The sequence below is a fragment of the Thamnophis elegans genome, chromosome 1, assembly GCF_009769535.1.
Source record: "Thamnophis elegans isolate rThaEle1 chromosome 1, rThaEle1.pri, whole genome shotgun sequence".
In the NCBI taxonomy this organism is placed as follows: Eukaryota; Metazoa; Chordata; class Lepidosauria; order Squamata; family Colubridae; genus Thamnophis; species Thamnophis elegans.
This window is the reverse complement of record NC_045541.1, coordinates 159,504,861-159,531,290: the sequence shown is the minus strand read 5'-3', so window position 1 is coordinate 159,531,290 and position 26,430 is coordinate 159,504,861. Positions and strand designations below refer to the sequence as shown.

The following is a 26,430-nucleotide window of genomic DNA, read 5'->3' as shown; positions in this document are numbered from 1 at the left end:
CAACAATCTGGGTCCTCATTTAACCCACCTCGAAGGATGGAAGGCTGAGTCAACCCTGAGCCGGTGAGATTTGAACAGCCGAAATGCCGAACTAGCAGTCAGCGTGAAGTAGCCTGCAGTACAGCACTCTAACCACTGCGCCACCTTGCTCGGCGGCACCAAACAGTGCTGACTGGGGAACTGATTCGTGACAGGCCTGGGTCGCGTGCTGGCTCCAGCGACCCAGGCCACCAAACCACTACCGGAGGAACCTACCACTGGTGTGAATCCTAGAGAACAAGCAGTTGCAGTTCTCGACCACAACTGAAGATCAACCCCAGAGAATACATTTCAGGCACAATACTAATCAGACTTACATTCCCAACCATAAGTAAATTGTATTTAATGCAGTTCTAACCTCCGTTTCTTTGAGAAACCAGGCAAATTTTCCTAAGTAATGGACTCTTCCACAAGCAAATGTGACTTTAAATATTAAATCACAAGCTGACCAAGCTATGGCTTGCAAAACTAGCTTTAAGTAGTGATATAGATCTTGGTTTGGCTGTCTCTCCCGACTCTGGCTTAAACTAGGGCTATCTTTTCCAAACTATGTGTTAAATCAGATATTTTAACAAATTATAAATTGTTGTGGAAAACAACAACTTTATGCTATTCCACAATTTTTTGTGGTAATTTAATGTTTTAATAGACCCTATTACAATAGTATAACGTCTTATGACCCAGATGTGTGAACTCTTATTTAAAATAGAATTCTTATTGCTGAGTGTGATTGGACACACAAGGAATTTATCTTTGGTGCATATGCTCTCAGTGAACATAAAAGAATACATTCATCAAGAATCATAAGATACAACACTTAGTGATAGTCATAGATACTAAATAAGCAATCGGATCATACTAGGAAACTAAATAAACAATATAAATCATAAAGATACAAGCAACAACGTTATAGTCATAAGTGGGAGATAATAGGAAGGATGAGAATAATAATAGTAATACAGTCTTAGTAAATAGTTTGACAGTGTTGTGGGAATTAGTTGTTTAGCAGAGTGATGGCATGCGGGGGGGGGGGCTGTCCTTGTGTCTAATTGTTTTGGTGTGCAATGCTCTATAACGTCATTCTGAGGGTAGAAGTTGAAATAATTTACGTCCAGGATGTGAAGGGTCTGTAGATATTTTCTCAGCCCTCTTTTTGACTCGTGCAGTATACAGGTCCTCAATGGAAGGCAGGTTGGTAGCAATTGTTTTTTCTGCAGTTCTAATTAGCCGTTGAAGTCTGTGTTTGTTTTGTTTGGTTCCAGAGCCAAACCAGACAGTTATGGAGGTGCAGATGACAGACTCAATAATTCCTTTGTAGAACTGAATGAGTTCTGGCTGAATCAGACTCTGAATCAGACACTGACTTAACTAGGGCTATCTTTTCCAAACTATGTGTTAAATCAGATATTTAACAAATTATAAAATTGTTGTGGAAAACTGCAACTTTATGCTATTCTACATTTTTTCTGGTAATTTAAAGTGTCAATAGACTTATCGCAATAGCGTATCTTCTTATGATCCAGATGTGTGAACTCTTTATTTGCAGTAGAAATTTGTTTTCTTTTGCTTGCTCTCTTTCTTCAGATGTTGGAGTCCATGGAACGTAAACAAACTATCCCATCAACTTTACATTGAGGAGTGTATGGAAGCAATATATCTACAATACATGCATTTTCTTGGATTTAAAGTTTTAAACCAAATGTGCACATTTTTGGCCATCATTTAGAATATATACAATTACTGCCTGAATGAAGTCCTAGGATGTGGTGGTCTTAGCTAGATGGGTGTGGATTTAGCATGCTTTGTGAACTTAGTCATTGTAGCACTCAACCAATTACTTATCTTGCTTGATAACCCTGCCAAGTTTAATTTAGCAGTATTCCATAAATAAGCATCTTAGTGTGATACGTAAACCAAAAGACCCCTAAGTTAAAAGATATATTCATAACAGATATGAACCAAATATTTTAACCAATACCTGCTCACAAATTTAAAAAACAACGTAAGATCAAATTAGTACCCAGTGATAAACTGTTATGAAATTGCTACTATAGCCAATGGGTCACAGCTAAAATCATTCCGTGACCTATATCCATCCTGGACAAACCCCTTTATTGGATGATCAGCCTGCAAGTGATCTAACACCTACCTAAGTAATCCAGACTTTCAGATTAACTAAATTCATTTGTCCCACAGTGAACACATGTTCACATGCTTTCTCCTTGATTGTATATTCACAATCAAATGTGTAAGATGCCTCCTCCCCCATACATATGAACCACTTAAATACCCTTATAATATAAAATTAAAAATGGTTTGTTAAGAGCTTTGTAGAATCTCACAATCCACTTTTATAAATATAACAGGAAAATAATCCAGGTTACTCTCTTGGTTTACTATTTGCATATTGCTTTTAACTATTACAATATCACCTGATTTCTTTTGTAATGTCCAATGTAGCATCTTTATCCATGTAGTATCTTTATCTGTAGCCTGTCATTTGTAAATCCACTTTCAAGATGGTTTGTATTAACTGAGCATATCTCAAAGATGATAGTAAAAGTTAAGCTCTTTTGTCATATCACCCCTGACAGCCACAGTAGGAGCAGTTATATAAAGCACTTATAATTAAAAGCAGTACAAACATAGAATAAAACAACTGATGTAATTACGTAATTATATTAACAATTATAATACCATAAAATAAAGAGATTTAAACTAAAAGTTGCATGACAAGTTATATTAACTGCTCTATATTTAAAGTAACAAAACTATAGCTGTAATTCATAATATTATACAGCCACAGCATCAGTGCTATTACCAGATTTAATAAAGTAGCCAGTACTACAGAAACATGCTAAACATGATAATTCTTATGTCTTCAGGATGGGCATCTTTGACCAAAAGTTTTATAAAGGCTTGTATCATCACTAAAACACTAAGCTGGATCCGGATCACATTGTATATATTCTTCAGTCATCAGCACAAGTATATTTGGGCTGTATCCAACATGGATAGTTTTGAGAATGAAACGCAGCTTAGTAATTGTGAGCCAGGTCGATTTCTCATTTGTTTCATGGTCTCTTTCTCATATTTCTTGGCAATGTTTGAATTCTCTCTTTCCATCCACTGCATGCCAAGTATTATTTCAGACATTTCCAGCCAGACAGCAAAAGCAAACACCTAATCAAGATCATTAACTGTTGAACAACATTCGGAAGTTAATTGCCTTTCAGCTGGCTCTGCCTTTCTCCACTGCCATTCTTATCTAAATTGCAGAGAAGCCAACCTCTTCAGAGGTCAATTTTATAATTCAGTTCATCTCCTGCAAACTTTATCTTAACTGCCAACAGCAAAATGTGAAATGCCTCCATAATCACCCCCCCAACACCTCCCACATATTCTTTGGAGCAAAAGCATGCTTAAGAATGATTAAGAAATCTCTTATCTCCTCCAATTCTCATTTTTAAAACAAATTGCATTCTTTATAGCAGTCTCTGCCATAATTTAGAGTTCACTGGAAGGAGTGAATGGTCACTCTCATTATACCGGTCTGGGAGGACCATACTAGGAATATTACATCCAGTTCTGGTCACCACAATACAAAGATGTTGAGGCTCTGGAAAAAGCGCAGAGAAGAACACCAAAATGTTAATGAGGCTTAAAACATACAAAGCACGGTTACAGGAACTGGATATGCCTTGTCTAATGAAAAGAAGGACTAGAGGGGGCATAACACTATTCCAATATTTGAGCGGTCCTTCAAAGACGAGGGAGTCAAAACTATTTTCCAAAGCACCAAAAGGTAAGACAAGAAAAATAGTAGGAAACATTAAAAATGTGAATAAAAAAAGGACAAAAACACATAAAACTCTGACTTTGAGTTTTGTTGATTCTGCAGATTTATTGCAGTGGTGGTGTTTCACATTTTTTTAGAACCTCTTCTGTAGGTGTGGCCTGCTTTGTGGGAGTGACTTGCCAGCCATGTGACTGGGTGGGTGTGGCCAACTTGTAAAATGTGGTGAAACTCACTTAACAACACTCTTGCTTAACAACCAAAATGCTGGCTCAGAAACTCTGGCATTTGAAGCACGCAAGTCTTAAAGCTGTCAAGTTACAAGACCCTTGCACCCCTAACCCTTTAGGAAAAAAAATAGGTGTGGTCAAACTTGACAGCTTTAAGACTTGTGGACTTCAACTCTGAGAATTCCTCCTCCAGTCATGTTGACTCAGGAACTCTGGTATTGAAGTGTTCAAGTCTTAAAGCTGTCAAGTTACAAGGCCCCTAACCCTTTAGAAAAAAAAACCCCAGGGGTGTTCAAACTTGACAGCTTTAAGACTTTAAGGTTTAGATAGGACTCTTAGAGGAGGGGGGGCAATTGGTGAGTTAGCCAATCAGTGAGCGGCGGGTGGGGAAAGCGTGTTGCGGATGGGAGGGGGAAGGGAGCTGGAACCAGTTCTAAACGGCACAGTTCATTTGTGGAACCTCTTCTATAGAAGAGGTTAGAACTGGCAGGAAACCACCCCTGGTTATTGTTACAGAATGGTTATTACTTTATTCTATTGTGTTAAAAAGAGCTGGAAGTCAATGCTTTTTCTTTCTTTTTTCCCTTTTTCACTACACTTTCCCCTCTCCCCTTTTTTCCTCTCTTACTTTCCCCTTTACATTTATTTCTCTTTGTATTTTAAATTTTGAGGAACTAATAATAAAAAAACATACTAAGAAACAGAGTCTCGGGAATAAGGTTGGAGGGCCACTACTGGTCAGAAAGGACAATGGGGTGGGATACTCTAATCCCGTGATGGCAAACCTATCGCATGCATGCCAGAGGTGGCAAGCAGAGCTTGCGTGCCATCGCCAGCTGCTCTTCTGGTTTCTGGCGCACATATCGTCAGCTGGTCTTCATGAGCTCTGGAGCATTGGAAAATGTCCTAAAAACATCCAAAAAACAGCCTGAAAGAGCCCGAAAAACAGGCTGAAAATGGCCCAGAAAATGGGCATGCGCGTGCTGGCCAGCTGGTCTACGGGTTGCCGGTGCTCAGGCACGTGCTAAGACCAGCTGGTGCGCACATACATGTGTTGGAAACCAAAGACCAACTGGCTGGTGCACACGTCTTCGGGTTCCCGGGCTCTGGTGTGCACACATGCACACCGTTTCGGTTGGGCACTCAGTCCCAAAAAGGTCGCCATCACTGCCTTCACTGCTCTAATCTATCGGAGATCAGCTTGATGGCCCAGAATAAGAAGAGCTGCTCAGATAAGGCTGTATGTGAACCTGTGCCAATACACAGATGCATGCTTGGCTGTGTTACAGGCAGGGAACGCTAAGAAAGAGCCAATGGCACTCTGACTCCAGGTTTTCTAACTCTGCTTTGGGAAAGGCAAACAAAAGATTCTGGGGAAAGACAAAGAGGGTATTAGACAGCTTTATAAAAATTATGATAGGCGTAAGAGGGGATGGGCGCTTTCCCCTTTTTCATAATTACAGATCTCCAGACATGCAATCAATCGGCTGGCACCCCTTTCCAAGCAGATGCAAGCAGCAATGTTTTGCACAGATGCAGAATGGATGTGTAATGTATGTACGATATGCTTATTTAGAATGAACTGAATCATGCTCAATTTTCTAAATTTGCACAACACTCTGTGAGATAACACAGTCGGCTGGTTTGTGGCTCAGGGTGCCCTATAAACAATGCAGAGCCCACTGGAGTTGGCCAGCCTATTAATGTACATCATCATAATAATAAATCCGGCCAAAGTTTGATCTTCAAAATGACACTTGATGCAATAATGTGCAGCTAGCTTGGAAAGTGATCAGATTGGCCATTCCCATCTTGATGCCCTCCATTGTCCCCATTGGCATATGTGTTAGGAATAATGGAAATTAAACTCAACGTTTATACAGAAGGACACAATCTGTGAGAAAGCTGGCTTTCACACAATCCATGAAAGGAGAAGAGGTTACATGCCTATTAGGTGTAACAGCTAAGAAGTTGGACTATTAGCTACATACAGTACTCTGCTTATATAAGGCGGCCTTGTACAGGGTATACCAAAGAATACCGTATTTTTCAGAGTATAAGACACACTTTTTCCCTCAAAAAAGAGTGAAAATCTGGGTGCGGTCTTATACACTGAAACAACATTTTGGCCTCCCAAAACCCTGCCCCCTTCACCCAAATGGCCGTGCATAGCCTTTAGGCGGTTTCCAGAGTGGTCCTGGGGGCTGGAGAGGGTAGAAATGAGTGGAAGACGGGGTGTTCTTTTAGCTCATTTTGCCCCACCCCCCATAGAGCACTCTATAAGCCTCCTAAAGGCTATGCATGCCCCCCCCTTTTTTTTTTTTACAAAAACAGGACCATTTTCACATAAAACAGGCGTTTTGGGGTGGTGTGCAGAGTGCAAAAACTTTTTTTTAAAATTTGCCACTTCAAAATCTTGGTGTGTCTTATACTCCAGTGCTTCTTATACTCCGAAAAATACGGTACATGGTAAGATGAGCAGGAATAGAAACAGAGAGTGGTGGATCACCATATATTCAAGGCAGATATAATTAGTGCTAGGAACGAAGAATTGCCCCTGTAGGCTGCCTTGACAATCTGCTAATAGACTTCCTACAAGTATCTGTTTGCTATTATTTAGTTCAGGCAAGCCACCTCTGAATTGAGCTCAGCTGCTGATGGTTTCAAGACACAACCGGGATGTTATCTTAGCAACAGAACAGAAATAGTTTGTGATTGCCTTCTGATTTCCTACTCCACAAGGGGATTTGACACAGTCTAGTAACTAAGCTATACATCATGGCTTAGAGACCACAATATTGTGAAATGAAGAATACATAAAGGCCAAGTCTATGTAATGGAAGTATGATACAAAAGAAAGGGAGCAAGACACTTGATACAAGAAATCAGTGCACTATCTACATCGTGATTAGAGATAGACAGTACAAGGAAAGTTGTTTAATTATTCTCAGTGTTTACTGCGACAAATTAAAATGACTGGACCTTTCACAAAGGATAAATAACAATGTGAGGTCTCTAGATCAGTGATGGCTAACCTTTTTGTTGTTGCGTGTCAAAAGCATGCACACTTTGCATAAATGCATGTGCATGTGACCACCCCCCGTGCCCTGCCCCTGCATGCCTCTGAACCCTACCTGTGCTCTCCCTGTCCCCAGTGCATGCACGTGTGACCCCATCGTGCCCGCAAGAGAGGGTCGCCATCACGGCTCTAGATATGAAGATATAGGCTCTAGATATATGAGAATGTTTGTCCCCTACCAATGATGCTGCTGAAACAAGCCAGATGAATTTAAAAACTGGTTAGTGATGAAATCTTGGAAAACTATATTTCATGCTAACCACTCCTGGTAAAAACATTGCATCGATTACCCATAGAGAAATTACCCAAAATGTATGGACAACACCACTAATTCAAGAGAGAGTAGGCAATACAATATTGCCTACTCTTTGTCTCTGGGTATACATCTATATGTCTTGAACACTATTTGCCTCACCTGAACTGTGCACTAGATTGTTTATTTGTTTGTTTGTTTCTTTATTTAAAAGCTAGAAAAGTGCCCCATTCAGGCATCCTGTCAGAATGTCCATAACTAGAATCCATTTCCCTCCCTGGAAGGCAGTTTCAAGAGTACAGAGTTGCTCTCACTTTCTTCTCCTAGGCTTCTCTTCTTTCTCCATCCGTTTTATTTTACATGTGATTTTATTAAATATTCATAGTTACTGCATGGACAGAAAAGTACAAAGTTTCCATTTCGAGTCTCCATCAGAGCTATTTTTTCCCCCTTTTGCCTGGGAGCAAGGTCTTCTTATCCAGAAACAGAGCTAGGATATTTGCCGCTATTCGGATGTTTTAGACTACAATTCCAAGAATCCTTTATCCGAACAAACTATTTTGTGATTCTGGAAAATGGAAATCGAGAACCTTTGGAGAACACCAAGTGAGCCAAGATTACGTTCACCTTATCGGCACCTTACATTTTCCAGGACGGCCTCGTGGGCCGGATCCCACCACATTGCGGGCCGGATGTGGCCCACAGGCCTTGTGTTTGACACCCCTGCTCCACAGGAAGCAGGTTATCCAAAACAGAGCTGCTGGATGGCTATCAGTGGATGCAATAAGGATGGAGAGCTATTGACATTTTGCTACCCTTGTTGCCACAAGCTAATCCCTAATATGGGCTTTTACCAGTGGTGGATTCAAATAATTTAACAACCGGTTCTCTGCCCTAATGACCAGCTAGGTAGGCGTGGCTCGGTGGTCATGTGACTGTGTGGACGTGGCCAACTCAACATCACTCAAGTCGATGGGCGCTTTGCCTGAGCTGTTACAAAGTAATAAGGGTTAACCGGAGAGGCAGTTTCTGTAAGCAGAGCAATACAGATTAGACAAGAAACAACACCAGAATGTTTTCTTCCTGCCTTCGTTACAGGATTAGCCCTGGAAAGTGGGGGAAAACAAAAGGAGATTTCTTCCAACAACCGGTTCTCTAAACTGCTTAGAAAGTTAACAACCGGTTCTCCCGAATAGGTGCGTGCTGGCTGAATCCCACCACTGGCTTTTACCCTTGTCCAGTTGGAGTTACTCCAACTCCAAAACATCTGCCTAATATGCAAGAGGCCCAGGTTTGAATCCCAGAAGGGTATGGCTAGCTGATGAGAGCTAAACAGGTTGAAATAGCTATACTAAGCCTTTATTTATTTGTCGGTAAATTTAAATGTAACACAAAAATAGTTTGTCACGTAAGCAACTGCTTGCGAAGGCTCCTGGATTAGGGCTGAAAGGGGAAAGCAGAAGCAGAATGCTCCGTCCCATATTTGGGTAGACCAGGTTGCCCTGCAATGGTGGGATTCGATTTTTTTTGCTACCGATTCTGTGGGCGTGGCTTAGTGGGCATGGCAGGGGAAGGTTACTGCAAAATACCCATTTCCTCCTGATCAGCTGGGATTCGGGAGGCAGAGAATAGATGGGGGTGGAGCCAGTCAGAGGTGGCATTTACGGGTTCTCCGAACTACTCCAAATTTCTGCTACCGGTTCTCCAGAACCTGTCAGAATCTGCTGAATACCACTCTGTTACCCTGATAGTCTGGTCTCACCGAAAAACACTTCTTCATCCAACAGTAGCCCAGGTGTTTCTTCTGGCACTTCATCTCCCAGAGCCCCTCAGTAAATCAAGGTGCACCCTGGGATCAATGCACAGGAAGAGGCTGCACACAAGCCTCTTTGCTACACTTGAATATTCCACCTGTATTCAAGGCCATATGGTAATAACAAGCTCTTTGAATTCCCATTACTAAAGTAGTGTAGAATGCTCCTATTAGTTTCTTCAAGCACCCACGCAGTGCACTTGGGAATGTCTCTGTGTAAACAATCTCCTTCCTTAAACAGGAGCTCCAGCCATTCATCCAGCAAGTGATGTCTTCAGTTCCTCTAAAGAGCTTTAGCTGAGGTAAGCAGGGAGAAACCATCCCCTTGCATCTCATGGATTCCCTAGGTGTTTGAAGTAAGGCTTTGTCAAAGCAGGAAAAAGAAAAACAAATTTACAGGAACAGATAGACCCGAATCAAAGTAAATGCTTTGGGAGATAGTTCCCTCCTGGGCAGCTGTATACCACAAAATTCACAGATCTTTGTTCCAGGTCATTATTGTTGTTGGCTTAGTAAGTAATGTTATACATTTAGGCAAGAACAGCCAAATTCACAGGTATAGAATAGATGGTACCTCAATAGCAGTAATGGTGAGCGGGATCTTGGAGTCCTAGTGGACAATCAAATATAAGTCAACAGTGAGCTGCAGCTGCCAAAAAAAACCAACACAGTCCTAGGCTGCATTAACAGAGGGATAAAATCAAGATGATGTGAGGTCTTAATACCACTCTATAATGCCTTGATAAGACCATACTTGGAATATTGCATCCAGTTTTGGTCGTCAAAACTCTAGAAAGAGTACAGAGAAGAGCAACGAAGATGTTCAGGGGACTGAAGGCTAAAACATTTAGCCTCCAGTTTCTGGAATTGGGTATGTCTAGTTTAATGAAAAGAAGAACTAGGGATAACATGATAGCACGATTCCAATATCTCAGGGGCTGACATAAAAAAGAGGGAGTCAAGCTATTCTCCAAAGCACCTGAAGGCAGGACAAGAAACAATGGATGGAAACTAATCAAGGAGAGAAGCAACCTAGAACTAATGAGTCATTTCCTGACAGATAGAACAATTAATCAGTGGAACGACCTGCCTCCAGAAGTTGTGAATGCTCCAACACTGGAAGTTTTAAAGAAGTGACTGGAGAACCATTTGTCTGACATGGTACAGGGTTTCCTGCCTGAGCAGGGAGTTTGACTGGAAGACCTCTAAGGTCCCCTCTAACTCATTTATTAACAGAATAACAAAATAACAAAGTGCACTGTGCAAAGCCAGCTTACATAGTTTCATGAGCACTTTAGTCATGGGGAAATTACATTCAAAGGGTTTACTCATATTTAATCTTTTTAGGGCAAACTTGTAAGCAAGGAACTTAATCATTTATTGTTTTTGTTTATTAAACAGATGTATATAACTGCCAATTCACATGTAGGTGACACCAGGCAGTCTACAAAATTTAAAAATCCACCACATAATAAAACCCATTTCCCACCCTTTGAACCTCCCCCATGGCAGCAACAATACAATCAAATCAGCCACTTGGTCTGTCTCCATTCGTGGTCCCCAGGACTGCTGACAAAACCATGTTTCAGAAAAGCAACAGGGTGAAAACAACCATACTTCAGGAGCAATGATGTTCTATGAAAAAGGAGCCACCACCAAGGAGGCCCCTTTTTGTGGTCCCACCAGATGATCAACAGAATCCAAAGCATGCCCTGCCTTCCTGATGAGCTGAATGGATGTAACAGGGGAGATGTGGTCCTTCAAGTAACCTGATCCCAAACTATGTAAGGCTTGGTGTTTGACATAGCATAGAAGTTACCTGATAGAAGGAAGGGACCGATTCAGGCTTCATCAGATTTGTTCTCTTTTCTGACAATAAAAGTTATCCTTGCTTTAAATAAAGATTTACATCCTCCTCTCGTAATGTACATCCATTACTCAGATTTCTGATAAACTTTTTTAAAGTTTATACAGACAAAGAGCTCTGTGTCAGGGTTCCAAATAGCATCCAAAAATAAATTAGAGTCCAAGGCAAAGTATTGCTCAAAGTTCCAATTTATTATGAGAGCCATGTTGGCATATCTGGGAAAACCCGAATCTGAAAGCTTCCCAGTTTTCCCCACCCAGTTGAAAGTTCAAGATCTTGTCCCACACCTACAAGCCCATCACATGGTCCAATTTCCCACTGCCATGCTGGCAGTTCCACCCATCCAGGTCCAGTCAGGTGCAGAGGTGCAGAGACAAAGGATGACCTTGGATTTCTAGAAGAAATTTTGTTTTGGCTACATAGTACCTAACTCCGTACAATCCCATTTTCCCACAATAGAAAAGGCATAGTAGAATAATAGAAAGTGTGGCAGGCCAAAGATCCAAAAGAAAATATGGCTGCAGGCTTGACCCGCTGTATGTTACACCAGAAATCAGGGACTTTAGAACCCAACAGAGCAGATATGGGCAATACCCCCACCAAAAGAGATTTTCTTTTTTTAGTAAATAAAGTTGAGAGCAATAATCATCTTATGCAAGGCCACCTGAGATCATTGAAGAACAGCCATTTACATCCAATAAATAAGCAGCAAGGAAGGGAAAGCATTTTAAAGGGAACTAAGGGCACTTCAGAATGACTGAGGCAAGATCAAACTCCCAGATTAAGAAAGCAGTCTGAATTCTGATAGTTGGAAAGCCGGCCTCAAGTTTTCAGTGTACACCGAACAACAGCATAAAGCCGTGCGAGTGTCCTGGTGACATGCAAAGATTGGTCTGTCTCCTAGCAACGGCTTATTCTTCCTTGGGGAGGTTGTCCAGGGAATTGCCAATTTATTCAGTGTTCTAGTTGCAGATCATAGCACAACTCCCTCCCACACACAACAAAAACCAGGCATTCATTTTTTGATAGTAACACACCTGCACTTCCCGTATGAAACTTAACTTTTAGCAAAGAGATCCACAGCTTATATGAAGCAGACTCTCATTTCTATATTATGTTCCAAGTTATTTATGCCTACAGCCATACCATGCCAGAGACAAAAATTTGAACACAATCTCTATTCTTACTCTTTATCCCACTCTTTTAGCCCTGTAAGCCAGAAGTCTACAGCAAACTGCACATCTTTTTTGACACTGGCATGTTCCTAATCTCACACAACATTTTGAAGGTATAGGTGTTTTTTTACATAAAAGCAATAAAATGGGAAGCTGGTATAGTGTGATACAAAATGCCATCTTCCTCTCTCATCTTATCTCTAAGAAACCTCCTGGGCCCTACAAAAAACTCAAAGATATTCCAAGGGGGGCGGGGGGCAAACTGGTTACAACTTGCTTGGAAGTGTGCCCATCAGAGGTGGGTTCCTACCAGTTTGGCCCGGTACGGCCAAAGCAGTAGTGGTATGGCAGCCTGGGTTGCTGTAACCGGCAGCGACCCAGGCCTGCCACGCTCCCCGAGCTGGTTCACCGGTTGCTGCTGCCATCTTGTTTTGGAGTTCTGTGCATGCGCAGAACAATTTTAATTGAACTGCACATGCACGCACGAGCGAACTGGCAGTAAAGCAGGCCAGAACCCATCCCTGGTGCCCATGAAAAAAAAAGGAAACTTGTACGTAGAGATATGTAGATGGATACAACATCACCAATGTTTCTTATGATAATGGATGTTGGTTTGTGACCAGTCATGGCCCATATGAGGAGACTCACAAGGGGCACTCAGAATTCATAATACTTTATTATAAGTCCAGAAAGTTTAAAAACCCATTTGGAAAACAATGCTCCTAAAAATAAGAAAAACAGTTCAGATTATAAATCACTATTTTTCAAACTTCGCAATTTTAAGATATGGGGACTTCAACTCCCAGAATTCCCCAGCCAGCCATACATCTTAAAAGTGGCCAGGTTTGAGAAGCACTGTTGTAGATATTGCTCCTCCTCTCTATGGGTTCAGGATTGTTCATTGTCTTTTGCAACTCAACATTAACAACCCAAGTTTGGGGATGGGGAGGTTTATGCAAAGAGGGTACATGCAAGAGTCAGTGGTGAAGGTGTTGGCCTAGAAACCAGGAGATATTGTGAGTTCTAGTTCTGCCTTAGGCACGAAAGCCAACTGGGTGACTTTGGAATACTCTTTTTCAGCCCAATCTACATTAGAAGGGGGGGGGGAGAAATTAGCATTATGTATGTTTCAGTGGTGGGTTCCTCTTCCCATCGCTACTGGTATGCTGCGCACGCATGTGCACTCCACCACCCCTGCGACACCCAGCTGCTCGTTGGAGGTCACGCAGGCACCGCACGCTGTGCACGTGTGCGCAATTGACCGGTTGCTTTAAAACTGGTATGGAATGTGGGCGTGGGTGGGCCAAATGAGCCACCATACCGATACGGTGGCTGCAGCTCCCAACTACTAGCGGTACAGCCATACCAGCTGTACCAGCCAGAACCCACCACTGGTATGTTTGCTTCTTGAATTACTTTAAAAAAAATAAAAGCAGGATAAAAATTTAAAATATGTAGGATCCCTAACATTAGGGAGGTTACCGAAACAATCTCCCATGTAAGTGTAAACTGCAGACCTTACAAATTCTATTATATGAGGAAATAACCAAAGGGAAGGTTGCTTCCTTCCACCTCCCAGGAGCCTTTGTCAGTATTTATAGGCAGACTTGTATCTTTCCTCCAGATGGCCCAGTGGCTGAGAACATGGCTGGAGTGTTTGGACAGGGTCAACCTTCCAGAAATGTACAAATAGATATAGTGTGATCAGGTGCCAGGCAAAGCTGGTCCAGAGGACAACTGCAGGGACAGCAATGGCAAACTCCTTTGCCCAGGTTTTCTCCTGGGCACAAAATTTGCTCAAGAGACCTTCCCAATAGTTTATGATCAGGGGTCTCAGACTTGTGGACTTCAACTCCCAGAATTCCTCAGCCAGCATGGTTGGCTGAGTAATTCTGGGAGTTGAAGTTCACAAGTCTTAAAGTTCTGAGTTTGGAGACGCCTGGTTTACATCAACAGATTCCCCTTCCCCATCCTTGCTGGTGTGTACCAAAGGACCGTGGGTAGCCAGAAGAACTGAGGCGGAGACGGGAATAAAGGCTAACAAATTTTATTCCCTAACAAATACAGGCTAACTTTCAGAACCGGCTCTTAGACAGGAATGCGCGCTGCTCGTTTGGACAGCTCCCTTTTTATACAGGAGCTGTCAAACGATCAGCCAATCGGGTGTCGAGCGCTTCCCGCTTAAACTCTTTATTTTAGCGCATGCTCAGAACGTGACACTTGCCACCAAAGTAAGCCTCGCAGACTCCATTCAGTCCTCCATTCTTGCATAACTTGGGATGACCAAGCTCAAAATCCAAATAAAGCGAAACAAAAGCTCACAAGCACCTCAGAACATAGGAGAACTTGGAACAAAGTGCTCAGCTAGATAAGCTTGCCAAACAAGTTCCTTGTATCAGCTGTCCTGAAAATGCCTCTTACCCTTAAATCAGGCATTGGCATGGGTCTTTGGAAGACTTAGGTGTTGCTTTCAAAGCCCTTGGGAACTATAATGAAACTATAATCTTTCTAATAGAACAGAAGGTGAAAAGAAGTAAAGACATAAGGCATTCAATTACGTATTGGTATATTTTACACACACACACACACACACACATGCCCATAGAAGCACGTATGTGTTTTGCCTTGACTTTGAATATCTGCCTGATGTGCAGCCTCCTGGCACCTTGGCCTAGAGAAATCATGTGCTCCTTGACTTGGGTTCCACGTAGATTTTAGTAAAAGACATCAGGTTTCCCGAAGAGAGAATAAGAAGTGATACACTTTTTTTTTTACAAAGGTATAAAGTACTCCCAACTCTAAAAGATCATTCCACAAAATATAGCAATAGGAATGGCATTGGCTAACCAGTCTCAAATCATTCAAAGTAGCACACAGTTGGGACTTGCAATGTTTGCAAACTGAGCAAATCTCTTGATCTGTTTCTCTCCCTGGGAAATCTTGCAGAGATTTTCCAGGAAAATATAGAAACAGCATGCAGTACATCAAACTTTATAGTGAAACAATTTCTGGCATTTGCAAAGTTCTAACTTTCAAATGATTCCAGATGGCAGAGAAATGTGGTGGTGGTGGTGGAATTCACTGCCAGCTACTGGAGGTTGCTGCTAGTCCCAGTGCAAAGCACTGGACTCAGATACTGTAAAGAACCTAGGTGAAAATACTTTGTATACACTAGTTTATTGTGAGTATATACACATTTGGGCATTCATTCATTAGCCAAGCTCACCCATTCAGCATAAAACTGGAGTCATGTTTAGCCATCAAATCATTCCTCTATTTTAAAATACCTTTTCTTTTCTCCTTCTCATTCCTGAGTTAAAGTGAAGCTAAAAATTATACACTCAGAATAGTCTTCCCTAACTCATTGTCCTTCAGATGGTTTGTCTACATTTCCATCAATAGAGGCTGGGTAATGATGGAAATAGTCACCAACTCATTTGAAGGATTAGGAAAGGCAGTTCTAAGTGTGGAAGATTTCTTTCCAGTCTTAATTAAGCAAGGAAGAGAAGACAAAAGAAATTATCAACTGTCAGGGCTGTGAGAAACACTTATTAAAGATCAAATCCACTGCAAACTTAAAGGTTCCAAGGAAAGCTCACAAACAGGTAAGTGATTGAGTTGAAAAGTTCCAGAAACTACTAACAATAATAGAATTGGCTTATTTTAAATCAACATTTACTTATAAGTCTGCAAAAGGGAGGAAGAGATGCAGAGAATCTGCTTCCATTCAAAGGAACAGAGGAACCTTGGCTACTGGTTCTCAAATGTGAGCGCATGGGTGCCACCTCCATGCACGTGCAGGACCTTCCGCACATGCGCAGAGCGTCAAAAATGGGACATAATGAAGTCTGGACGGGTGGGCGGAGCCTCCCCCCGCCACCGCTACCAGTTCGCTCGAAACAGATAGAACCGGCTGAATAGCATCACTGCATAAAAGCCTTCTAAATATTTGGAACACCTCAGGGACAGACAGCTAGACCAGCAACAGAACTGAGCAGAAGTGATGACTACACACACACCACACACACACACACACACACACACACACACATACACACACACACATATCAAAATATCCCCAAACTACTTAAATAGGATAAAGAAAATACATCCTCACCCAATCTGGGGATGATTATTTGAAAACAAATCAAACACTAAACAGTCTCCTAGTACCTAAGTAAGTAAGCAACCCGAGACCCTTTTTCTATATCTTCCTGTATTTATGATTAGTGACAATCGGCAGCAGATTCCTGCCATTTTGAGGTAGGAAACAACAGTGTAAATGCTAATTAAGCCTATTTTAGGATTACAACTAAGAATCTTAAGGCTTCTCTTAAAATCCCACCCTACAAGGCGAAGCCCCATCCGTCATCCCAGCACTTTGCAATATTATTCCAGCCCTAAAATCTTCACCTTCCCAGAAAGCTCCCCGCATCCAAGGCTGCATATGTTCCCAGCAGATGTGGAACGACATATAAATTCTCCCAACTGATTTTGCACCAGCTTCTGGTACGTTGCCAAGTTCTGTTGCTACTTTTATCCTTCAAAATATTTTTTCCCTATTTGGAGACTTTCCAGATGTGTGAAAGATTAGTTCTGTTTACAAAATATGCTCAATTCCCCACCTCAATTATTCTGGGCATTTAAATTTATTGTAGCTACCCAACTTAATTAGCCAGCAAACACCCTGTTTCCCTGAAAATAAGACCTCCTTGGATAATGTCCAGTCGGGCTTTTCAGCACATGCGTTAAAATAAGTCATTTTCCAAAAATAAGCCGTCTCCCTGAAAATATTGCCACACAGCAGCAGCCATCACTGCCTCCTGCACCTCAAAAATAATAAGACCTCCCCAAAAATAAGGCCAAGCGCTTATTTTGGTAGTCAAAAGAATAAGACCCTGTCTTATTTCCGGGAAGACATGGTATATGGATCTATTTTTATATAGATGAACCCATTCCATAAAACTAGAATTTTCAATAAGCTAGACTTTTTATGACATTTGAAGTCAAAATTGCCTCCTGGATCATTCTATTTATTAAATTTATATGTCCCAATGTCACTATCCAAAGGAACTTAATTGGTTGCTAGATCTGAGGATTCTTTGATAAACAATCCAACAGGGCAGCCATTTCGGGTTGCCACTGCATTGTAAGCCTGTAGCTTCAATTAAAAAAACCACCTATTTGGGGGACAGTAAACTGGAACTTTGTACATATTCACTCAATCAGGAGTGTGCATGTGCAAACACAATCATGTCTTGAAAATACTTCTCCCTCAAAGACATCAAAATCTTGTCTGCGAAAAGCTAGCAAATTGACTGGAAGGGCACTAAGCTGATTTCTCCAGGCTTAACCCTTCACTTCAGATTTGGATAAAGCAAGGGACAATATCTTGCATGAAATCCACCAAGCACCACCCTTGGGGGGGCCTCCAGAACCCCTGAATTGAAATTCAGTGTTACAATAAAGACATTTCAGCAGCATGACTTTTCATATTCCCTTTTAACACCCCATCTCCCATGCTAAGGATAATTAATTTTTTCCCCATTTTAGCTGCTTTGTCATCTTGGGGAGACGGTCAGACCCAGAAGTTGTTGAAAGTCAGTTCCTCCCATTTCAGTCCTTGAGGCACTTCCCAAAGTATCAGCAAAGATTAAGTCCTGGCTCTTTAAAACTGGGAAGGTTTGGCCTCCTACTCCCAGTCCCCCATTAAAAAAAAGTTACCCCAGATATCTCACCCATAGAATCACTTTGGTGCTGCTGAACTAGCTCTCCTGCGACTCTCCATCCATGAAACTGGGCTTGCTTTGCCAAGATTCGACTATTTTTAAATGAACCAATTTCTAGAGAGTTCTGATGATAAGCTGCTCTCCAAAACAAACCTAGTTACGGTAGCTCTTCCAAGACAGGAAAATCATTCTGTGGTTTCCCACTGCTCTCAGTTATTATGTTGCTGGCTGCAGGTGGGATTAATTGTCAGGAAGTCAGGCAATTCCCAACCATCAGGTATTCGATTTTCACCTGCAGAACTTTGTAAGGGTTGTTTCCAGCAGTTCAGACACTGGTTTGTGAAAGTGGGCAGAGCCACACGGCTCTTTCTGGTACAGGCAGCCTGTTGCTTCCTCTACCCCAGGAGTTCCTCTCCAAACTCATTGTGAAATTCAAATGTTTTTACTACTGGTTCAGTGGGCATAGCTTGGTGGGCATGGTAGGGGAAGGATACTGCAAAATCCCCATTCCCACCCCACTCTGGGGCCAGCCAGAGGTGGTATTTGCCGGTTCTCCAAACGACTCAAACTTTCTGCTACCAGTTCTCCACAACTCCACAATTTCATCCCTATCCAAATTCCATAAGTTGTAATGTTGCCAGGTTGCTGACTGAGGAATTCTGGGAGTTGAAGTCCATAAGTCATAAAGTTGCCAGGTTTGGAGGCCCCTGTTCTATCCCTATAATTTAGATTTGAAGTTCCATAACCTCCTGCTGCTCCAGCCATACATGTGGAAGGCACTGAGTAAGCAACAGATGGTCTATGGGCAGTCACCCGTGTTTCTATCAACCTTTCTAGTCATATGCTTGCATATTAGTAATTTGTGGCAGGCAGGTACAGTAGCAATTCAAATTCAAAAGCAAAATGATATTTCAGGATACCAGGCTGTACGATCGCTGTTACCTATCCTCAACTCCTTAAAGCAAACATGTCCCCTTAATCTCACAAAAATAAGCACTTAGCTTAACCAATGGCAGATGGATTTACATTAGCATCCTTTACCTTTCAAAGCATTTTTGGGTCTTTGAATCTGAAGTGTTGCACAGTCCTAATGGGCTGGATTAAAGAGAGAACAAAGACCACATCAGGGGGTTACCAGGAAGACACCATATATTCACCATAGGAAACTAGGCTTTTATCTTCTTGATTAGAAAGTCAGATTCTAACTGGGTTCATACATTAAAGTGAGCCAACATATGGCTGGTTTGCTTTAGCATGTTGCATAAGACTTGGCATTTGCATTTGAAACTATGGCCTATTGTATTATGTGAACCCAGCTGTAGGGTGAGTTCATGCAGTATACTACATTTAGGTTATTTAACTGGATAAAATATAAAATGCTAAGCACAAGAGAACATATTTTGGTGACCAAGAACCATTATTGAGGATTTATGGACCATAGAAGGCATAGATATAATTATGCATTTAGCAGAAATTGGGTAAGGGGTTCCCCTTTTGGGGGAATATAGCTGTTTTAATTGTTTTATGCCTATTTCAGGGTGTTCCTGAAAATGATGGAAAACTGTTAATTTTCAGCTGTAGTCTTTGTGTATGATAATTTATAAATGATGTATGCCATGGGCTTTGGCTTTACTTGTTTGGATTATCCAGCCACCAGTTTCTTCAATAAACTATGGCTAAGGAATCTGGCTTATGAATGAACCATTCCATACCTTTTAATACAGTACCCAAAGTAAAATGATCTGTAGTAAACCAGAAAAATACAACTAACTCTTCTCTCATTTCCTTACCAACATAGCGATTTTCTCCCTGTTTCATCACTTCAGATTCCTCTGTTTCTAAATGCAGCTTGAGCCTATTAATTTCTACCTGTTTTAGAAATCTACAATTGCTGCAATCCAAGCTTCTTTGACTCAGTTCTATATTATTCTGTGGTTTGGTCATCTGGAAACCTTCTATTTCAGTGGAAGTGACGAGTAATTGTGGTAGGTTTGCAACTTCTCAGATACAAGGAGGTGACCCATTCATAGGAGAAAAGTCAGGCAGAAGGGAAATGGAATGATCTTGCAATATCTAGGGTCGGGGAAGGAATGGTAGAACTTGTTCTGCTTTGAACTAAGTAGTTTCTCACCCTGTACTGATCTGGCTGCACACCAGGGGTGAAATGCTAGCGGTTCTGACCAGTTCATTTGAACCGGTAGCAAAAAATGCTAAGGTTCGCCCAAATCGGTAGTAAAAAAAAAGCTTTAAAAAGTGTGGAGGGGAATTGGTTCTGACGATCGTGCGGAACAGCTGGGAGCCCTGCAATCGTCGGAACCATTTTTTTCACTTTTTAAACCATTTTCTTCCTGCCAGTTGGGTGAATAGGTAGGACAAAAATGCTTTAGAAAGTGAAACAAAGAGGGTCCTACAATCGCCCGGCTCACAGCTGATCCATGCGATTGTTGAACGTCCCCCCCCCACACTCTTTATAAAGCATTTTTTCCTGCCTATTTGCCTGAACTGGCAGGGAAAAAATGGTTAAAAAGTGGAAAAAGTGGCCACACCCACCCGGTCACATGACCATGCCCACCAAGCCACACCCGCAGAACCGGTGGCAAAAAAACTTAGATTTCACCACTGCTGCACACAATATGTGCACCCAAGACTAACTCTACTAATCCTGACCTAAATATGGTTGACTAGCTTTAAATCTTATTACCAACATTTCAATCCTGAACTAATGGTGTACAAGTTGAGCAAACATGAGTCTTTTAGGCCACAAATTACAGTCTCTTACAGAAGCAATAACTGGGGTCTGTGTATCTCACTAAGGACACACTGTTATTTATTCAGTAAATCATGATGATACCAACCATACATCAGTGTGATGCATGAAACAATTCAATATGTGTCGTAAAGAAAAGTTGCTTCTAAATGTCCAAGTAGATCAGTGGTGGGTTCCAGATCCCGTTCCAACCGGTACGGTTGGAATGGGCCCGGCATTGCCCTATGGACGCGTGCAGTGCGCGCATGTGTGTAGCTGCAAACAACGCTTCCGCAAGCCTCCGTGAGGCTCTAGCTGCTCGGCAGAGCATCGCGCAGGTGATGTATGTGTTCCACCACAAATGCGCGAACGACAAAAATGCGCCGACAAAACCACGCCGACGAATGAGCGCTGAAGCGCGCCGACAACAGCGTGCCGACAGAAGCGCGCTGTAACCTACCTAACCTAACTACCCTAACCCACCTAAACCTTACCTTACCTTAAATCGCGCTGTTGTCGGCGCGCTTTTGACATCGCGGTTTTAGCGCTGCGGTTTTGTCGGCACGCTTTTGACGTTTGCGCTTTTGTCAGGTCACGGATATATGTACCATGCACATAAGCATCGAAAGCTTTAAAACACGGTAAGGAGCTCAGGCGGGCGAGTGGGCCCTCCAGACTATCATATTGGAACGGTATCCGGTGCTCTGGGCAGGCTCCGGTACGCCCGTACCGGGCATACCGCCTGCAACCCACCTCTGAAGTAGATAATTTTAAAAAATGAGCACAGGAGAATAATTCAGGCAAAATGCAATTTTGTTTCCTAACCATTTTCAACTTATCAGCTATTTACAATGTCTCTGGTCTCATAAATGGAACACAAATTGCCTGGAGAAGCTTCAGCAGAGCAACACAGGAAGAAAATCTCTAAGGGGAAGCTCAGAACACAAAGGAGCATGCAGCACCCACGGTGGCAGTCAATCATGTCACAAGCCACTTCAAGGGTCACCAGGAAAGTCAGTTTTACAGCTGATAACTGTCCTCATTTGCTGAGCAAGCTATCATTCGCACCACCCAGTGCCAGCCAGTCGAACATTTATCACTGCCATCCCCACATTCCCCCTCCACTAATTCAGGCCAGGCAATACTTCCAATAATTTGAAAACCCTTTTTTGCATTTGCAAAGAAGAGGTTGATTAACCAGGCTGTGTTCCAGGAAATCTCAGCCAAATAAAATTGCTTGGAAAGCCCTAGAAAATTTATGATTATAGCTCTGAAGCAGACTTGTGAAACACTGTGCATATGTAAATTTTTTATTTGTAATGGGGTTTTTTCCATAATAAACCTTTCCATTAATAAGGGGAAGGGGGAACCTACAGACCCACCAGTTTTCATTCTGTGAAATGTGAATGGAAATTAGAGAAAGGTAAGGTAAAGGTTCCCCTCGTACATCTGTGCTAGTTGTTCCTGACTCTAGGGGCGGTGCTCATCTCCATTTCAAGGCCGAAGAGCCAGCACTGTCCAAAACGTCTCCGTGGTCATGTGGCCGGCATGATTAAATTATGCAGGTGCACGGAATGCTGTTATCTTCCCAACAAAGGTGTTCCCTATTTTTCTACTTGCATTTTTACATGCTTTCGAACTGCTAGGTTGTCAGAAGCTGGGACAAGTAACGGGAGCTCACTCTGTTACGTGGTGCTAGGGATTCAAACTGCCAAACTGCTGACCTTTCTGATCGACAAGCTCAGCGTCTTAGACACCACGTCCCTATAGAGAAGGGTACTATGGAGCAATTAACTCAATCAACCCTTATGAGAAAAACCTCAAAATCAACACAACCCCCCCCCCACTCCTCTATTTTCAAAAGGTGATCTGGAGAGGGGGAGAAAGATGCAATGGGGGACCCTCCTTGTCCCACAAGCCTCTCATTTGTGTCCAGGAATAACAATTAAGTGATTATCAGAGTTTCCATATTGTAATTCTGAATAATCTTTTGTTCTTCAGCCTATCTGAGAGTTTGCTTCAAACACTGAGATTCTGAGAACTTGGAAACATTAGAGTTGCAATATGTTCCTTAGCAGGATTTGGCAAAACTGACATAAATGTTTAAAGCTGCAAGGAACAAGCTCATGTAGTCAATAAAGCACATTCACACAAACAAAGGATGCACTCAGGTCATACATCATATTAAAAGTGAATGAATTATTTGTTCCCTGCTATGCTCCCACAAACCTTAGCTTAATCTGAGGGCTTCATTTACACAAGATACTAAAACAATAACCCAAATGATCCATTTTCATTTTTATCCAATCTACGGTATTCTATTAGAAGAACTCAGTCACTGAAACACAAACTAGCCAGGCATATTTAGCCCAATATATTGTGTGAACTCAGCCCTTAGTTTCTTAACGTATGAACACCCCCCCCCCATTACTCTGAGTAACCCATGAATAGTTCACTAGTAAATGACTTGTAGGAATATATTACCTTATAAAACTTTTTCTCCTCTTTAGCTGTTTTGAAAAAGATGCTGCTCATGCATTTTCTTTACTCCAAATGTGAAAAAAATCGAAAGAAATCCGAGTATTGGGGATGAAGGGGGTAAGCGATACTACTAAGCCACGAGAGTAGCAATTCTATTCTTTCATAGTTGATTTGATCCTCCTCTTTTTTTCTTGAAGATAGAAACTTTGCTACCTTCTAAAGCTCGGAAGATCTACCTTTCTCCATCTGCCGAACTACAAACCCTTCCTCTGAAGTTACTTAAAGAGCAAACTGATCAGTTGGCAGTTCTAAAGCCCTCTTAGTTAGGCACCCGGCATTTTAAGTTGCCTGACTTTCTCACAGAGGCACAAACACAAAGAGGCATTCAACTTTTTCTAAGGAAGAGCAAATTTGAAGAATCTCACCCCCCCCCCAAATCTTTTGCTAAAGCTAAACAATCCCCTTCCTACTGTCTCCCCTCCCAACGACGTTACTTCTTTATAGCTACCAGAGATTACAGCTGCGGGCAATTGACAAACAATGAAACTGACTAGTTCTCCCCCCTCCCCTTTCTCCATTGTCCAAGTCAAAACGAAAACGGTGGGGGGGGGAGAGCGTTCACCTTCGGGTTTTTTTTTCTTCAGGAGACAGGTGGGCTTACGAGAGGAGGCTGAGCGCTGGAGGAAGAAAGACGCAGCACCTTAAAAGTGGGAAGAGGGCCAGGGATCCCCAGAAAGCCTCCGAGACGGCGTTAGGAAGACCGGGCTTCCTTTCCAGCGGGAGTTTTATTCTAAGTGCCGTGAGAACGAGGCACCGGGTCCTCCCAAGCTGCGTTCCGGACACCTCTCTTTTCCCTGCCCCGACCCCGAAATCTCACCTGCCTCAGGAACTACACGTCGCCCTTCCCGCTTCTGCTGCTGTCGCCGCTGCTTTCAGCAATCCCGCCAGGGCCCCACAGACGAGGCTTTTGTTGTAGTCCTCCGTCTCGGGGCTGGGGTCTTGAGCGGAGTGTTGGGGGGGAGGAAAGAGGACTGGAACGATATTAGCATCTCTAAGGGGCGGCCCCAGAGGGGGGCAGAGGTGAGCCGCCTCCGATTTTCCTCTCCTCCGTCTGGATTCCCTCCCTCGGGTAGTCAGCTCCCCCTCTTCCCTCTCCCCCCATCCACACGTGAACGCCGCCTTCACATCCACCTGACAAATCCGCGCCGGGCGCACAGTGGTTCCTTCGTTCGAGTCCCACCGGCCACCCCTCCGTTAGCCGGGAGAAGCTTCTCTCCGCCCCCGCCCCCCCCCCCCGCACCTCAAATCTCTCTCTCTCTCTCCCTCCCAGCCGCTCTGGCTGCTCCAGAGAACGGCCCACTTTCTCAGCCTGCGTCACCCCCGCAAAGTGAGTCGTCTACTACTAGACCGTTTGCTCGGCTCTCTCACCTCCCGTTATTGCTCCCGTTATTGCAGTTACTCTCCCTGGCGCGGTCGCTTCCCTCCAGTTTTGGTTAATTGCTCGCCTTTGGAAACGCACCCCACTTTTCTGACGTCCCCAACCCTTCGCCCAACTAGTTGACGTTTTCCTACCAGCTACTCGCGGGATATATTTGACTATATATGACTCTAACTTTGTTGCTTGTATCCTTACGATTTATATTGATATTGTTTCCTGATTGCTTATTTGTACCCTTTAACTATCATTAAGTGCTGTACCTTATGATTCTTCATGAATGTATCTTGTCTTTTTATGTACAATGAGAGCATATGCACCAAAGACAAATTCCTTGTGTGTCCAATCACACTTGGCCAATAAAGAATTCTATTCTACTACACCCACCCATCTTCCCCAGCCAGCACGCCACAGTGCTGGAAAAGGCTGATGGCTATAGTGCCCCTTCTCCTTGGGGATTGCATTTCCCTGGCGTCCTTCCTTCCCCCTTCCCGCAGCCACTTTGCATTCACACCATCTCGTCCCCCCTCGCCGATCCCCACAGCAAAGGGCGGTCTCTCTGCCTTCACACGACTCACATACCCGGAGTCTGCGGAGCGGGGCACGGGCTGTTACCCACTTTCCACCCAGATCTCTCCTCTCGCCTTCTTCCCTCGGGGCCCTCTTCGCTTTTTCCCTCCCACAGTACCCCCGAGTCCCCTGTAGGGGTCGCTTTGCAACTCGCCCTCGGCTAACGTTTCCCAGCTACCCGAGAGAGGCAACCGCGCGCAATTACGCGAAACGGAGCCGGCCTTACCAGCCTCAGGGCTCCGCGCTCCATCCGGCGGTCAAGGCGGCATCGCGTGCCCGTGCGCTGCCTCCTGGAGCTTCCCGGTGGACGGGGGGCTCTCCGGACGATCGAGACGGAAGTGGGCGACGGGGAAGGGAGAAAGCAGAAGCAGGCCGAGAACGGAACGAGGGGAGGGCGGGCTTGCGCACTGGGAACGCCCGGGAGGAGGAGAGCGGGGCCGGAGACCTCCCTTCGCAGGCGCAGCTTCGCGCGAGCAAGCAGGAGGAAGAATTGGGGCACGGGGGGAATGCCCCGATCACTCGGCAGTCAATGCTTCGTCCAGCTCCTGTTCTCCCCCTTTCCCATTCCATAGAGTCACTAAATGAAGGCTTGTCAGTCGGAGGACAAATTTCAGTTTTTTAAAAAAACAAGTGCAGGCAGTCCTCGACTTACAACAATTCGTTTAGGTACCGTTCAAAGTTATAACAGCACTGAAAAAAAGCGATTTGGGACCGTTTTTCACACTTAGGACAGTAGCATCCTCCCCGTCGTCACCTGATCAAAATTCAGATGCTTGGCAACTGACTCATTTATGACCATTGCAGTGTCCTGGGGTCAACACAATCCCTTTTTGCGACCTTCCGACAAGCAAAGTCAAAGGGGAAGCCAGATTTACTTAACCAGGTTACTAACTTAATTGCAGTGATTAACTTAACTGCAGCAAGAAAGGTTGTAAAACCGATCAAAACTCACTTAACAAATGTCTCGCTTAGCAGCAGAAAATTTGTGGTCATAAGTTGAGAACTATCTACTAGCCAGGATAACTTTTTCTGTGCTGCCCCCATATTTTTTTTTAATTCCCTCCCCAGGTGGGACTGGACTGGTGTCAGTGTTAGGTGAAGACTTTGGAGGGGAGGGGGGAAATTCAAGGATTTTGAATTGGCATTTGAATTATATTGTAGTTCTTCGTTTTGAATGACTGCCTGGCTGTTCCCTAGTTTATATGGAGCCTTTATTT

The 26,430-nt window shown here is 43.2% G+C and overlaps 1 protein-coding gene across 3 annotated transcripts in view; it reads right to left on the bottom strand.

The window, feature by feature from the left end:
- Window positions 1-25,605, bottom strand: part of NIN (ninein) — a 130,038-nt gene extending 104,433 nt beyond the window's left edge. For all 3 annotated transcript variants that reach the window (XM_032236754.1, XM_032236772.1, XM_032236763.1), the window contains exon 1: window positions 25,440-25,605. The gene's annotated coding sequence lies outside the window, so the exon portion shown is untranslated. The remainder of the gene's footprint in view (window positions 1-25,439) is intronic.
- Between the last annotated feature and the right edge of the window lie 825 nt (window positions 25,606-26,430).